This window comes from Neltuma alba, unplaced genomic scaffold (genome assembly GCF_004799145.2).
Source record: "Neltuma alba isolate B1F8T4 unplaced genomic scaffold, ASM479914v2 tig00003984_pilon, whole genome shotgun sequence".
NCBI lineage: Eukaryota > Viridiplantae > Streptophyta > Magnoliopsida > Fabales > Fabaceae > Neltuma > Neltuma alba.
Genome location: NW_021633507.1, coordinates 62,501 through 77,500, shown reverse-complemented (window position 1 = coordinate 77,500; position 15,000 = coordinate 62,501).

Genomic DNA, 15,000 nt, shown 5'->3' with positions numbered 1-15,000 from the left:
ATATTTCTAGAATTAGTTATGATTTTTCAAAGTTGGACCTGTAATATGAAAACTGGACAGTGAACAGTAATTTTTCGAAAATTAACGTCCAAATTGAAAGTTTTAAGCTTAAGACCATCCAAAGTGGTCTGGAATGGTTCTAAATGAATGCTAAGGTATTATATAAGTAAGGTGTGACAGAATCGAACCCTAATTCTCCGTCACCCGTCACCACTATGGTAGGCCACTATCCTACCATCAAAAGTTGATAGGGCAGAAATTTGAATGATGCGTCGCCGGCACTGTGGCCGTGCGATCCGTCGAGTTATCATGAATCATCAGAGCAACGGGCAGAGCCCGCATCGACCTTTTATCTAATAAATGCATCCCTTCCGTGAGTCGCGGTTTGTTGCACGTATTAGCTCTAGAATTACTACGGTTATCTGAGTAGAAGGTACCATCAAACAAACTATAACTGATTTAATGAGCCATTCGCAGTTTCACAGTCTGAATTAGTTCATACTTACACATGCATGGCTTAATCTTTGAGACAAGGATATGACTACTGGCAGGATCAACCAGGTAGCAATCCTTCCGAGACGTCGCGACATTGCCAGCTGTAACACCTTATGTTTACGACCTTATATCATGCCAAGTTAAGATACTCGGAAGCGCAAATTAAGGTTACCGGGTTGAAAAACTTGAGTTTAAAAATTTCTTTTCCCGCTTTACTATTCACAGTAACCTTAAACTTGGCATAACTTTGGAAAATCATAAATAATTCTAGAAAAATCAAAATAAGGTCGTTCCAAGTCTCACTCGAAGCTCTTAACATCATCTATCAAGGAAAAATGACCTCAAGTTCCACTTTAATCAGAAACGCATCTGTTTTTAATTTCGAAAAGTACTGTTTATTTGGTCATTTTTCTATTTTCCAGGATTTTTGCCTAACTTCGAAAAGGCATAACTTCTTGTATAGAGCTCCGATCGTGATGCTTTACCACTCATTTTAAAGGGAAAAATAAGATCTATTTACATGCCAAATTTCAGGGAAAAATTCAACCATTTGGCCAGGGTCTTCTTCGGTCAAAGTTTGGTCAAGTTTAGATCATTTTTATCCCCTTTTTCACTAATTCTAGCACCATTTCGTTTTTCACTATAAGCATACCATAATCACATATAAAGCTACTCTACCATTAATATACATCCAAAAAGGTTATCATACCATGTGTTCATGATCAGATTATGCTTACATGGCTTGAAAGAGAAAGGTTCAAAACCGTATAATACAATACATAACTCATAACTTCCTCAAGCCATGATTATTTCTTTTCCCTTCTCCTTGGCAGTAGTGGCACCTAGGATATCATGTTATAGGAGGAATGAGATTTCATAGAAATCCCAGTAGCATTGAACATACAACCATCAAGTCAACATGCATAAGATGTCATGCTACATGCAGTAAAATAACATTGCTAGTCTTTATACCATGCCATAACCATTCTGTATCCATGTCATCATATCATAGAGCATATAATCATTCTGGTCAAAACTCAATCATGCAAGAGCCAAGGCATACATTGCAAGGAGTTCACATCATCTGTACATAAACATTCTCATGGCACATAAACACACATAACAGAAACACCAAATGTAGGTCAACAAAATAATTGCAAGTTCATGCTACCTCAGTTCCATGCTTAATGTTTCCTCCTTGTCTCCTTGCTTGGGATCCTCCTAAATTTCCAGAAAATTGCCTATCAACCATACCGTAAGGGTATGGTAAATTTCATATCCAGTATACAATTCTTTCTCTATATAATGCTACCCTTATGCCTTTCAATTTATAATTTTTGTATACCTTTCCTAATCCTTTGACTTTGGTTTGACCAAGCCTTAATCCTCAGTTAAGGTCTTGGAATTCTTCCTTAATCCATGATTAATCATGCTTTCTCGGTTAATCACTAACCCTTAATCCTTAATCCAATATTTAATTAAGGTCCTCAAGTCACATAGTCATTAGTACAACATAATCTTCTAAGATTAAGTCACTAATCCCTTATGGATTAACCATTAATCATTCTCTAATCAACATGATTAACCTTTAATCATTCCTTAATCAACATGATTAATCATAATTAATCATCCTTCAATTAGCATAACTAATCACTAATTACTAATTAATCAAGGTAGCTAACCTTAATTACTTACTAATCTTTAATCAAATAACATGATTAATCTTAGCTATCACTAAACCATAATTAATCAAGGTAACTAATCCTAATCTTCCTCAAATAAATAATTAACTAAAAATAATTAACACTTAGGGAGGTAGACATACCTTAATTAGCTCTTAATCGGCGCTTAGAGGTGTCTAACTTTGCTTTCTCCCTTTCTCTCTCTTCTTTCTTCCTTTCTCTCTCCTAGAACTTAAGAACACAACATTCCCTCACTACCAAACCACTTTGGCCGAATTGTTCATGAAAGGGGGGTATTTATAGGCTTTGATTTTTCAAAATTCCAAAAATACCCTTCGAGAAAAAGATGCGATCTCGGCCGTCCATTTTTTTTTCCACTTTACACATGGACAAATCTTAGGGCACACACCATAAGAAGTTGACACATGGATGGACACCTAATCACCATGTGATTTTCATGTGGAAATAAAATATTATTTTAATGTTTTGTCTCTTATTTCCCTTTATGCCCTTGAACAATTTGGAAAATTCCAACTTTGTCCTCCCCCTTTAGTTTTGGCCGAAATATTACTCTAAATATTGGGAGAAAAATGACTAATCCAATATTCAGTGCAATCCACTGATTATTTGTGTATTTTCGGTCCGATTTTCCAACAATCCTATCTAATTTACTGTCACAAAATTTTGATTTCAACACCTCCTTAAATTCCCCTCATTCCAAGGGTATTCCATGATTTTTCTTAAGTTTTACCTCCCTCTATAATTTTCTAAATTTTATTCTGTCAAAAATCACTATTCTACCGATAAAAATTCGGTAATAAATATTCTTTAAGCTAACCTCTGCACATCCAAAGGTGGGAAGTAATTTTATAAATTAGGATAACATGTCACATAATTTATCCCTATTTTTCCTTGAATTTTTTTGAGGCCTCTATATATTTTAAATAATGGAAATTGGCTAATTTTTCCTTAATTAACCAAAAATTCCAATACTTACAAATAATTCCCTGATAAATTATTTTTAATCTTATATTCATCTTCTAAACCTCAAACATTATTCTGTATCCTCCTTTCTATTTTTCATGATTTTCAGGGAATTTTCAGGAATTTTGGACATTATTTCCAATACTACCATTTCTTGACCGATCTTTTCAAAAATGACCGTTATGTCCCTATCCTGATTTTTCCTCATAGCCTGGATCCTCTACCAGTCTACTATACTATTTGGCCTTAGTCAGTCACAAATCATTCATCAATTAGAATAAAATTATCAGGGTGTGACACCAGCGAACCGCCGAGGCAGTCACGAAGCAAAGCGCGGCCATCGTTCAAGAGATCGAAACTTCCAACATGGGACTAAGAAAGGCGTTCGCCCCTCTCGTCCACGACATGCACTGGGTCCGAGAGCAAAGCATGGCCACATGACCCACGCGACCAGTGAAGGCTCATTGGAGCACGAGGCATGCTTTGGGTTCCCCCGACACCCCTTGCAAGGCGTCGGGTAGAGGTAGGTAACTCTGAAAAGGCGTCAGTCTCCCGTTGAACAGGCAGGCAACACAAGATCCGCCGCAGGGCACTGCTAAGCATCACCTTGGTTGCACCTGGTTGCGTGTTGACAGTTCGATGGACAAAGCACGGAGCCAGCCGACAGCGGCAATCGAAACACCACTAACACACCCGCACGTTTGCCCGGACCAACACCACCGTGGCAACCACACCCCGCAACCCCAGACGGGGAAAGAGAGCAAATGGAAGAGACGGGAGGTGCTGGCCCAAGCCCGTTAGGCATGAACGCATCTTTTAGGGACCAAGCAGCACATGCCCCCACGCACCACATTCGAAGGATTCCAACCCCGCTCAAGCCTGGCCAAGCAACAAAAGGCTACATCCGAAGGCTACATCGATTGGGTTGCTTGTCCGCCGTCGTCGCGAGGGGGGAATACACCGCATGAGGGGCAGTGAATGAGACTCCAAATGAGGGGATGGGGGAACGCACCAAATGTGCCGCACAAAACGCCCGAGAACATCAACCCCTCCACGGTCTTGCTTATTAAGCACCCAGTGGGAAAACGTCCCTTGGCGGATGCCGTTTCGTAACTTTGTGTCGGGGATCCCTCTCGGAAAGTTTCGATTGACAACAACGAGCACGTGGTCCAACCTAGCCCTCGCTTACTGATCAACCGTGAGGATGCCTTTCTGCTCAGGTTTTGACGGGAAACACACGCTAGGGAGGTCCATGAATCCTTGGTACGCGCCACCATCCATCCCGCTTGCAATCCCACACACTTTTAGGGGCCAGTGACGTTGACCCTGGGCACCTCATGCGAAGGATTCCAACCCCGCTCAAGCTCTGGCCAAGCAACAAAAGGCTACATCGATTGGGTTGCTTGTCTGCCATCATCGCGGGGGTTGGGGGCAATACACCGCATGAGGGCTAGTGAATGAGATTCCAAATGGGGGGATGGGGGAGCGCACCAAACGTACCGCACGAAACGCTCGAGAACATCACCCCTCCACGGTCTTGCTTATTAAGCACCCGGTGGGAAAAAGTCCCTTGGCCGTTTCGCAACTTTGTGTCGGGGATCCCTCTCGGAAAGTTCCGATTGACAACAACGAGCACGTGAGTCCAACCTAGCCCTCGCTTACTGAGCAACCGTGAGGATGCCTTTCCGCTCATGTTTCGACGAGAAACACACGCTGGGGAGGTCCATGAATCCTTGGTACGCGCCACCATCCATCCCGTTTGCAATCCTACGCACTTCCAGGGCCTAGATTTTCCGGATCAATGACTTTCACCCCAAACCGGCGTGTACGCACCTCATGCGGAGGATTCCAACCGTGCTCAAGCTTAGCCAAGCAATAAAAGGCTACATCGATTGGGTTGCTTGTCCCCCATCGTCGCAGGGCGGGAATCCTGCGCATGAGGGGCAATGAATGGGATTTAAAATGGGGGGATGGGGTAACGTACCATCCGAAGGCTACCAAAAGAGGTTTCGAGTGCCTCACAAACACGATAGTCCAACCTAGCCCTTACTTACTGAGCAACCGCGAGGAAAACGTCCCAACGGACGCCTTTCCGCTCGAGTTTCGACGGGAATAGCGTGCAAGGAAGGCCCAAGAACCCCTAGATACGCTCATCCATCCATCCCATTTGAAATTCCACACATTTTAAGGGTCGCCGGAAAAGACCCCGAAAAATTTCGCTGGCGGCCGCTGCCGCCGCCGCCGCCACCGAGGAGGGTGGTCGACGTTATGGGGAGGGACACCCCATGGACTTGCTCACACCTTGATCTTGTCAATTGGGAGGGGCATACATGTGGTAGTGTGAGCAAGGCCATGGAGAGGGGGTTGGGGGTGCCCCCTATATATGCAAAATGAGCCTTTTCCCATGTGCCACGAACAGACATACTTTTTCGTGAGATGACAACCTCCGTTTAAGGGACCTAGAGATCGTATTTTGGCGCGATTTTTTGCAGCATTCCTTGGCATCATATAAGGATGCTTCCTGCTATGATTTTTTCACAACCATAGAATATTTTTGAAATTTTTTAGTGTTTCACAAAGTGCGCGCTCAACGGGCCACCACGGGTGGCGGCACCGGCGGTGGCACCCCCTAACATTTAGGGGGTCAAGTAGGAGTGAATAAAACCATCAGGACTCAAATGTAATGAGTGGATTTAATTTTGGTACTGGAGTGAAATTTTTGGACTATGCTGGAACAGTCTTGGACAGTCCTGGACTGGTCCTGGACCAGTCCTGGACGTGCCTGGACCCGTCCTAGACGTGCCAGGACGTGCCTCGACCCGTCCTGGACGTGCCTGGACGTCCCAACACCTTACCAAACCGTACCAGGACTTGCCCAAACCTTGCCAAACCGTGCCTGGACCATGCCCAAGCCTCCCAACACTTGCTCGGACCTTGCCCAAGCTTGCTAAACCATACAAGCACCTTGCCCGGACCTTGTCCAAGCTTGCCAAACCATACAAGAACCTTGCCCACGCATGCCAACACTTCCGGACCTTGTCCGAGCTTGCCAAACCGTACAAGCACCTTGCCCACGCATGCTAACACTTGCCCGGACCTTGTCCGAGCTTGCCAAACCGTACAAGAACCTTGCCCACGCATGCCAACACTTGCCCGGATCTTGTCCGAGCTTGCCAAACCGTACGAGAACCTTGCCCACCCATGCCAACACTTGCCCGGACCATGTCTGAGCTTGCCAAACCGTACAAGCACCTTGCCCACTCTTGCCAACACTTGCTCGGACCTTGCCCAAGCTTGCCAAACCGTACAAGCACCTTGCCCACTCTTGCCAACACTTGCCCAGACCTTGCCCAAGCTTGCCAAACCATACAAGCACCTTGCCCGGACCTTGTCCAAGCTTGCCAAACCGTACAAGAACCTTGCCCATGCATGCCAATACTTGCCCGGACCATGTTCGAGCTTGCCAAACCATACAAGCACCTTTCCCGGACCCTGTCCGAGCTTGCCAAACCGTACAAGCACCTTGCCCACACATGCCAACACTTGCCCGGACCTTGTCCGAGCTTGCTAAACCGAACAAGCACCTTGCCCACTCATGCTAACACTTGCTCGGGCCCTACTCAAGCTTGCCAAACCCTATAAGCACGTTGCCCGGACCCTGTCCCAACTTGCCAAACCGTACAAGCACCTTGCCCACGCATGCCAACACTTGCCTGGACCTTGTCCGAGATTGCCAAACCGAACAAGAACCTTGCCTACGCATGCCAACACTTGCCCGGACCTTGTCCGAGCTTGCCAAACCATACAAGAACCTTGTCCACCCCTGCCAACACTTGCGCAGACCATGTCCGAGCTTGCAAAAACCGTACAAGCACATTGCCCACTCATGCTAACACTTGCCTGGACCTTGTCCGAGCTTGCCAAACCATACAAGCACCTTGCCCACGCATGCCAACACTTACTCAGACCTTGTCTGAGCTTGCCAAACCGTACAACAACCTTGCCCACCCAAGCCAACACTTGCCCGGACCATGTCTGAGCTTGCGAAACCGTACAAGCACCTTGCCCACGCATGCCAACACTTGCCCGGACCTTATCCGAGCTTGCCAAACCGTACAAGCACCTTGCCCACGCATGCCAACACTTGCCCGGACCTTATCCGAGCTTGCCAAACCGAACAAGAACCTTGCCCACGCATGCCAACACTTGCCCGGATTTTGTCCGAGCTTGCCAAACCGTATGAGAACCTTGCCCACCCATGCCAACACTTGGCCCGGACCATGTCTGAGCTTGCCAAACCGTACAAGCACCTTGCCCATTCTTGCCAACACTTGCCTGAACTATGTCTGAGCTTGCCAAACCGTACAAGCACCTTGCCCACCCATGGCAACACTTGCCCAGACCCTATCCGAGCTTGCCAAACCGTGCCCGAACTTGCCCGGACCCTGTCCGAGCTCGCCAAACCATACAAGCACCTTGCCCGGATCTTGTCCAAGCTTTGCCCACCGTTGCCACGACCTTGCCCAAGGGTCCACGCGCATTGTCTAAGCACCTTGATCCTTGCACATGCGCACGCGCAACATGCCAACGTGCCAAGTGCTAAGTGCTAAGTGCTAGTGCTAGTGCTAAAAAAAAGGAATGCGCGTGAGGGGTTCCCCCTTATAGTAGCTTTCTGGGAAGATTTTCGAGTGCCACGAATGGACATACTATTCATGGCTAACCTCACCCACGTTTTTCCAAATTCCACCCCCCGAAAATCAGGGTGGACTCACAGGGCCTTGCCACGACCTTGCCCGGACCAGCCTGGACTTGTGCCAACCTTGCCCGGACTGTGCCGGGACTTGCCCACCCCTTGAGGAGTCCCCCCATAGTAGCTTTCTGGGAAAATTTCCGAGTGCCACGAATGGGCATACTATTCATGGCTAACCTCACCCATGTTTTTCCAAATTCCACCCCCTAAAAATCAGGTGGACGTGCAGGACCTTCCCAGGGCTTTGCCCGAGCCTTGCCCGGACCGTGCCAGGACCTGCTCAAACTTGCGCCAACCTTTGCCCGGATTGTGCCAGGACTTTGCCCACACTTGCTCCAACCTTTGCCCAGATAATGCAGAGACCTCCCCAGGACTTTGCCTGGGCCATTACCAGGACTCGCTGACACTTTGCTCGGACCACATCCCGGAGCTTTTCCCAGACTTGGCATAATCTCTGGGTCTTTGACGCCAGACCTTCCCAGGACTCACCCGGCGAGGAGGCTGTGGTCGAAGCTTTTCCCAGACTTAGCATAATTTTCGAGTCCTTTAGTCAGGAAGTATAACCTCGGGGCCGCTTCGCTGTTTTGGGAGAATGATGGGACGGAATGTGGGGGAGGGACGAATCGGAGCAACTTGGGCTAAATCTCAGTGGATCGTGGCAGCAAGGCCAACTACTTACAATACCCAGTCGCGTATTTAAGTCGTCTGCAAAGGATTCTACCCGCCGCTCGATGGGAATTTCTTCAAGGCATCCTTGCGACTCATCCGTCGCAAGGGTTTCGCCAACGACACGTGCCTTTGGGGGCCGAGGCCCCTACTGCTGGTCGGCAAACGGACAACAGGCGCACGCATCGCTTCTAGCCCAGATTCTAACTTAGAGGCGTTTAGTCATAATGGTGTTCGGGCATACCTGAAGTGTCGAGTAATCTCAGATTCAGATAGCCACGCGCGAAATTCCGATCATGGTAATTGGAGTAGTGATGGATGTTCACAACAAATGCACTTTGTTTTGAGAGTGAGAAGAGAGAACGCGGGTGGGAAGAAAAACAAGCCAGTTGAAAAGTCAGTTTCTCAAACTGATTCTATATCTTAAAAAAAAACTTCCGCCCCCGTCTGTCCTTATCCATAATTTGAAGAAAAATTGCAAATCACCATTTGAGACCCAAGTTATGTTATTTGCATTAGAGCCCCAAAGTTAATGGGCTTGGGCCCAATCCACCAAGGGTGGACTGGCCCATTTTCCTACATCTCCCACTCACACTTAGTGGATTAGGTGTCATAGGTCTCATCTCTTCGTCTCCCCTCAGTTTCATACTTAGTGCTTTGCCGTGACCGCGTAGGCATGACGTCTTCATTTAGGTGCCTGTACTAGAAATCCTTTTATAGGACCAGCACAAGTTACCTTCTCCTTTCGTGTAGCGTGAATTTTAAAATTATGCCTCAGGTGTCCTAGATTTACTTGTATACACTTTTTTACGGTAGATCTGATCCCTCTTGAGTCATGGTTGATCAGATTACTTTTCTAGTATGTCTAGTGTCCACACTTATGACCACGGAATGTCATAAGGGACATGTCACAGACACTAGCATAGGTGTGTATATCACAGTCAATCTTCCTTTCGCCCAAATATCACTTTCATATGAATCAGTCGCTTTCTTAGCATATTACCTTAGATCGCATCAATCATGACCATAGAACATATGCCAAAGTAGCAGTCGCTAAAACATATTTTCGTGATATTGTCAAAGTCAAAGGACACCAACGGGAGGATAATTCCTCCCTGGGACTCACACAGCAATGAAGCAGGGATCTTTCACTTGCTTCCCTTTTTGCGGTTCTCCCAGCACATGTGGTATGAAACACATGCTACGATGTTACTCTTTTACTATAAGAGTGTATGTCGTTTTGGACTTATCATTAACACCGTACAGACTTAAGTCTAGACACACTCAGTATCTAAACCCAAATTCTTCAACTCTGCTCATTGTTATAACGTCGACGTTGAAGAGTTTGTTATCCGGCTACAGGTATTATGGAAGTAGGATTCCAGACATCGATCCAACTTTATCAATGTGGATCTCATCTTGTCTTGCTACACTTTAGTCAAGGCGACATATGGTTTGTGTTTCTTCCCTACCATATCAGCATTCTTTGCTGCTTTACTGGTGAACACAAATGTCTCATCTTTGTTCACTCCACCTGAGTGTCAAAGGCGGTTGCCCGTGTGAGAGAGCCAACCTTTTTAACCTGTACGACATACTAGACATTGTATACTTTCGGACAGACACATAAAGTGATAACAGAAAATTATAATTTCATTAATAAGGTTTACAAATTACACTTTACGTATGCCAAGGGCTTGCACATGTTCTTTAAAAACTTTTTCGCCTATTGGCTTTGTCAGAGGATCTGCTACCATACACTTGGTAGAAATGTATTGTACAGTAACAATCTTTTGTGCTATGTAATCTCTAACAAAATTATACTTGATGTCAATGTGCTTGGTTTTACTGTGATACTTAGGATCTTTAGTGTAGACTATGGCTGCAGTATTGTCACAGTATACCATCACCGGATTGGTACTCTTGTTTCCAAATCCAAGGTGTTCTATAAATCTCTTCAGCCATAAAGCCTCTTGCACTGCTGCAGTGCATGCCACAAACTCAGCTTCCATTGAATGTAAGGCAATGCATGTTTGCTTCTTGCTACTCCAACATATGGTGCCATTGTTGAGCAAGAAGGTATAACCTGAAGTTGACCTTCGTTCTTCTTCATCTCCGCCTACATCAGCATCGGAGTACCCAACAAGACGCAGGTCACTTCCTTCGTAGCACAGTGCATAATTGGAAGTGCCCTTCAAGTATCTCAAGATCCTCTTCACTGCTTTCCAATGCTTTTCACCGGGGTTAGACTGGAATCTGCTCACCAGTCCCACTGTATAACAGATGTCTGGTCTTGTACACATCATTGCGTACATCAGACTACCAACAGCACTGGCATATGGAACTCTTTCCATTTTCTTTTTGTCAGACTCAGTTTTGGGACACATGTCAGAACTCAAAGCTACTCCAGTGGCAACGGGTGTACTCATGGGATTGCAGTCTTTCATGTTAAATCGCTCAAGAATCTTGTTGATATAATTCTCTTGTGAAAGAGAGAGGATTCGTTTTGAACGATTTCTTTGGATCTTAACTCCAAGTATATACTCTGCTTCACCCATGTCTTTCATTTCAAAATTCGACGAAAGCCATTCTTTAATAGCCACCACCGAATCTAGACTATTTCTGGCTAATAGTATATCGTCTACATATAAGGATAATATGAAAAAATTACCCTCAAACCGCTTAATGTAGACGCAGTGGTCTTCCTTTATCATTTGGAAGTCATATGAGGTTATTGCTTTGTGAAACCTCAAATACCACTGTCTGGATGACTGTTTCAATCCATAAACGGACCTTTTGAGTTTACAAACTTTATTTTCTTTTCCTTTTTCAATGAAACCTAATGGTTGTTCCATATAGATTTCTTCATCTAGATCACCATTCAGAAATGCGGTTTTTACATCCATCTGATGTAATTCTAAATCTAAACTGTTTACTATTGCCAGAATAAGTCTAATAGAATTGAAATGCACAACAGGTGAGAATGTATCTTCATAATCTATTCCTTCCTGTTGTGTGTACCCCTTTGCCACTAATCGAGCCTTGTATTTGTCAATTGATCCATCCACTTTTCTTTTAATTTTGAGAACCCACTTGTTCCCAATGGCTTTACGCCCTTTTGGAAGATCAACTAACACCCAAACTTGGTTCTTGTTCATTGAGTCCATTTCTTCTTCCATAGCTTTCATCCATTCATCTTTCGCAGGACCTGATAAGGCTTCTCGTACAGAACGGGGCTCATCATCCCCTTCTGGAGTAACTAAGAGAGATTCGCCTTCTATTTGAAAGCGTCTTTTGGGAACACTTTCCCTGTTACTCCTTTTGACGGGAGCTATTTGCTTATCTTTCTTTCTTTGTTCAGGTCTTAGTGTTGACCTTTCTTGGCTCCCACTCAGATTGACACACCTAGACGATTTTTGTTTGTCAATTTGTTCTGTACTGTCTTGTTCCTGTGTCTCATAAAGAGAAACAGTATGGTCAACATCTCCTCTATTAGGAAATTTAGTCTCAATGAATGTTACATCCCTTGATTCTATTTCAGTCACGGTTCCATCTTCGTTTTCACCTATGAAAACGTATCCCTTTGATTGTTCAGAGTATCTTATGAAGATACATTTCTTTCCTCTAGGACCTAACTTCCCATGCTTATGAGAAGCGTCATGGATATACGCCGCTGACCCTCAGGGTCTCAAGATGCTTAGATCTGGTTTGCGTTTTGTCCATAACTCGTAGGGTATGGAAGCGATTGATTTTGAGGGTACACGGTTAAGTATGAAGGTTGCCGTTAACAAGGCATCACCCCAATATGAAATTGGCAGGTTTGCTTGAGTCATCATAGACCTAACCATGTCCAGAAGAGTTCTGTTTCTTCTTTCAGCAACTCCATTTTGTTGTGGAGTGCCAGGGATAGTCAGTTGTCTGATTATCCCTTTTTCTTCACAGAGTTGTTTGAATTGATCAGATAAATATTCACGACCTCGATCAGTTCGTAATGCTTTAATTTTACTGTCCATTTGATTCTCTACCTCATTTATGTATCGTCTAAAGCACTCAAGAGCTTCAGACTTATGCGAGATCAAATAGACATGACCATATCGTGAAAAATCGTCAATAAAGGTAATAAAATACCAAGCTCCGTGTCTCGCCCTCATACTCATTGGACCGCAAATATCAGAATGGATTAATTGCAATGGGGTTTTGCTCTTTTTCCCTTACCGAAGGCTTTCTTGTTGCCTTACCAACTAGACAGTTCTCACATAGTGACATTTCCATATTGGGAATGGCACCCAACAATCCTTCTTTTGCTAGTTTAATCATTCTATTTTGATTAATGTGTCCTAGTCTAGCATGCCAGGTGTTTATGTCAACATTATTCGAAGAAACAGCAAAGCATTCATTACTATTAAAATCACCAACAATATCCAAAACAAAGAACTTCTTAAACAGGAAAGCTGAACCATAAACAACAGAGTTGCTAAAAATGTCTGCAACTTTACCATGAAAGTTTACATTAAACCCAAATTCTAACAGACACAATACAGAAACCAAGTTCCGCCGGATGTCAGGAGCGTAAAGTACATCATGGAGTATCAAGGTCTTCCCACCACGCAAAGTAAATTTGCAGGTGCCCAAGCCTTTAACCTCGATCCTCGCATTGTTCCCAACGTAAAGCCACTTGCTTTGATACGGCAACCGACGGTACTCGATAAAGGATCCTCGATCCCTGGTTACGTGGTCTGTGGAGCCTGAGTCTATAATCTAAGAAGAAGAAACAGGTTCTGTTAGAAAAACAGTACTAGAAACATATGAAACATGTGAATTCACATAATTCACTAATACCTTTTTCGCTCTCGGCCTGTTTTGAACAGTCACGTGCGAAATGGCCCATTCTCTGGCAGGCGAAGCATTTGACCTTCTTCAGGTCTAGCTTCTTCTTCCCACCTTTCTTTCCCTTCTTCTTGAATTGCTTCTTTCCCTTTTTGGGTTGAGGACCACCCTTCTTCCTTTCTTTTGAAACTTCTTGCCCTTCTTGGAATCGGGCCTTGATTGGGAAGTACCGGCATCCTCAGTGTAATAAGCTTGTCCAGAGGTCTTGTAAGCCTCTAAATGTTCATCCTCCAGCTCCAAGTGTTTGGCTACATCGTTAAAAGTAACGATGTTTTCATTATGGGTCAGGTTGACTTTCATGTGTTCCCAGCTAGCAGGAAGCGATCTGATAACAGCCTGCACTTGCTGTTCATCAGACAGGACATGGCCTGCTTCCTTAAGTTCTCTGATCATGTTGGCCATCTCTCTCAAATGTTGTTTCATTGGATTGTTTGGCTTGAGCTTGTAGGTGTCAAACTTAATCGTCAACCTTCTAAGTTTCGTGGTAGAAGTACCACCAAACTTGTCTTTCAATGCTATCCACATAGCCTGTGCAGTTTTGTGCCTTTCAAACTCGCACATAATGTCATCAGCCATGGCACTCAGAAGCGTAATTCTTACTATGCTGTTTTTCTTCTTCCAAACTAGGTAAGCCTCTTGGTCTCTCCTATGTTGGGCCGTATTCCCAGATTCAGGTTCGACCATTGCAGTGGTTAAAGGTTCAACCGCATCTTGTTCCTCCAAGATGTATTGAACCTTTCGATGCCATATGTCCCAATTATCCCCGTTGAGCTTTTCTCCCTTATTAAGCTCAGCAATTATGTTCTTGGTTGCCATTTTTAGTTCTGAAGCAAATTTATCCCACATTATTCTACGTTCTCTCTAAAAGAGAGACGTACCATAGAACATCTTAGTTATATATAGCACAACGAAGTATACAATGTCCTGTACTTATATCATCCTTGATCAGAAAGTAATGATGCTACAAGATCCATGATCAAGAGCATACGTTTGTACCTCCCATCACACAGATACAAGCAACAATCATTATTTCCTATCAAGGATTTTATATAAGCACTTCAAAGATTGTGGCTCTTAGAAGTTTATCTTCTAAAAGCTCCCACTTATAAAAAGCATACACATAATATTCACAAATAATCATACAATAATAATTTAAGTAATTTCATTAAATGAAATAACATACTTAGTCTGTTTATAATGCATGAAACCAAAAACTTAATATAACAAACATCAATTGAACGAATACAAATATCACATCATTTGATATGAACATAAAGGTAATTAAGCATTGCTTTCCTCAGGCTCCTAAGTTTGCGTGTTTTGTTCATAAAGGAAGATACTAGCTCTATGGCCCAAATCCAGTAAGACTTCCTTATGGGTTTCCCTTTAGGTCCGCCTCTAACTCTTATTGCTCTTATGTACTCCATTATGACTTTAAGGTAGAATTCTGTATTCTTCTTATCGGTCATGTATTGGATGTAACTGGCGAGCACGCCATTGATTCCTTTTATATTTGTCAGTTTTGCTGCATCTCTCTCA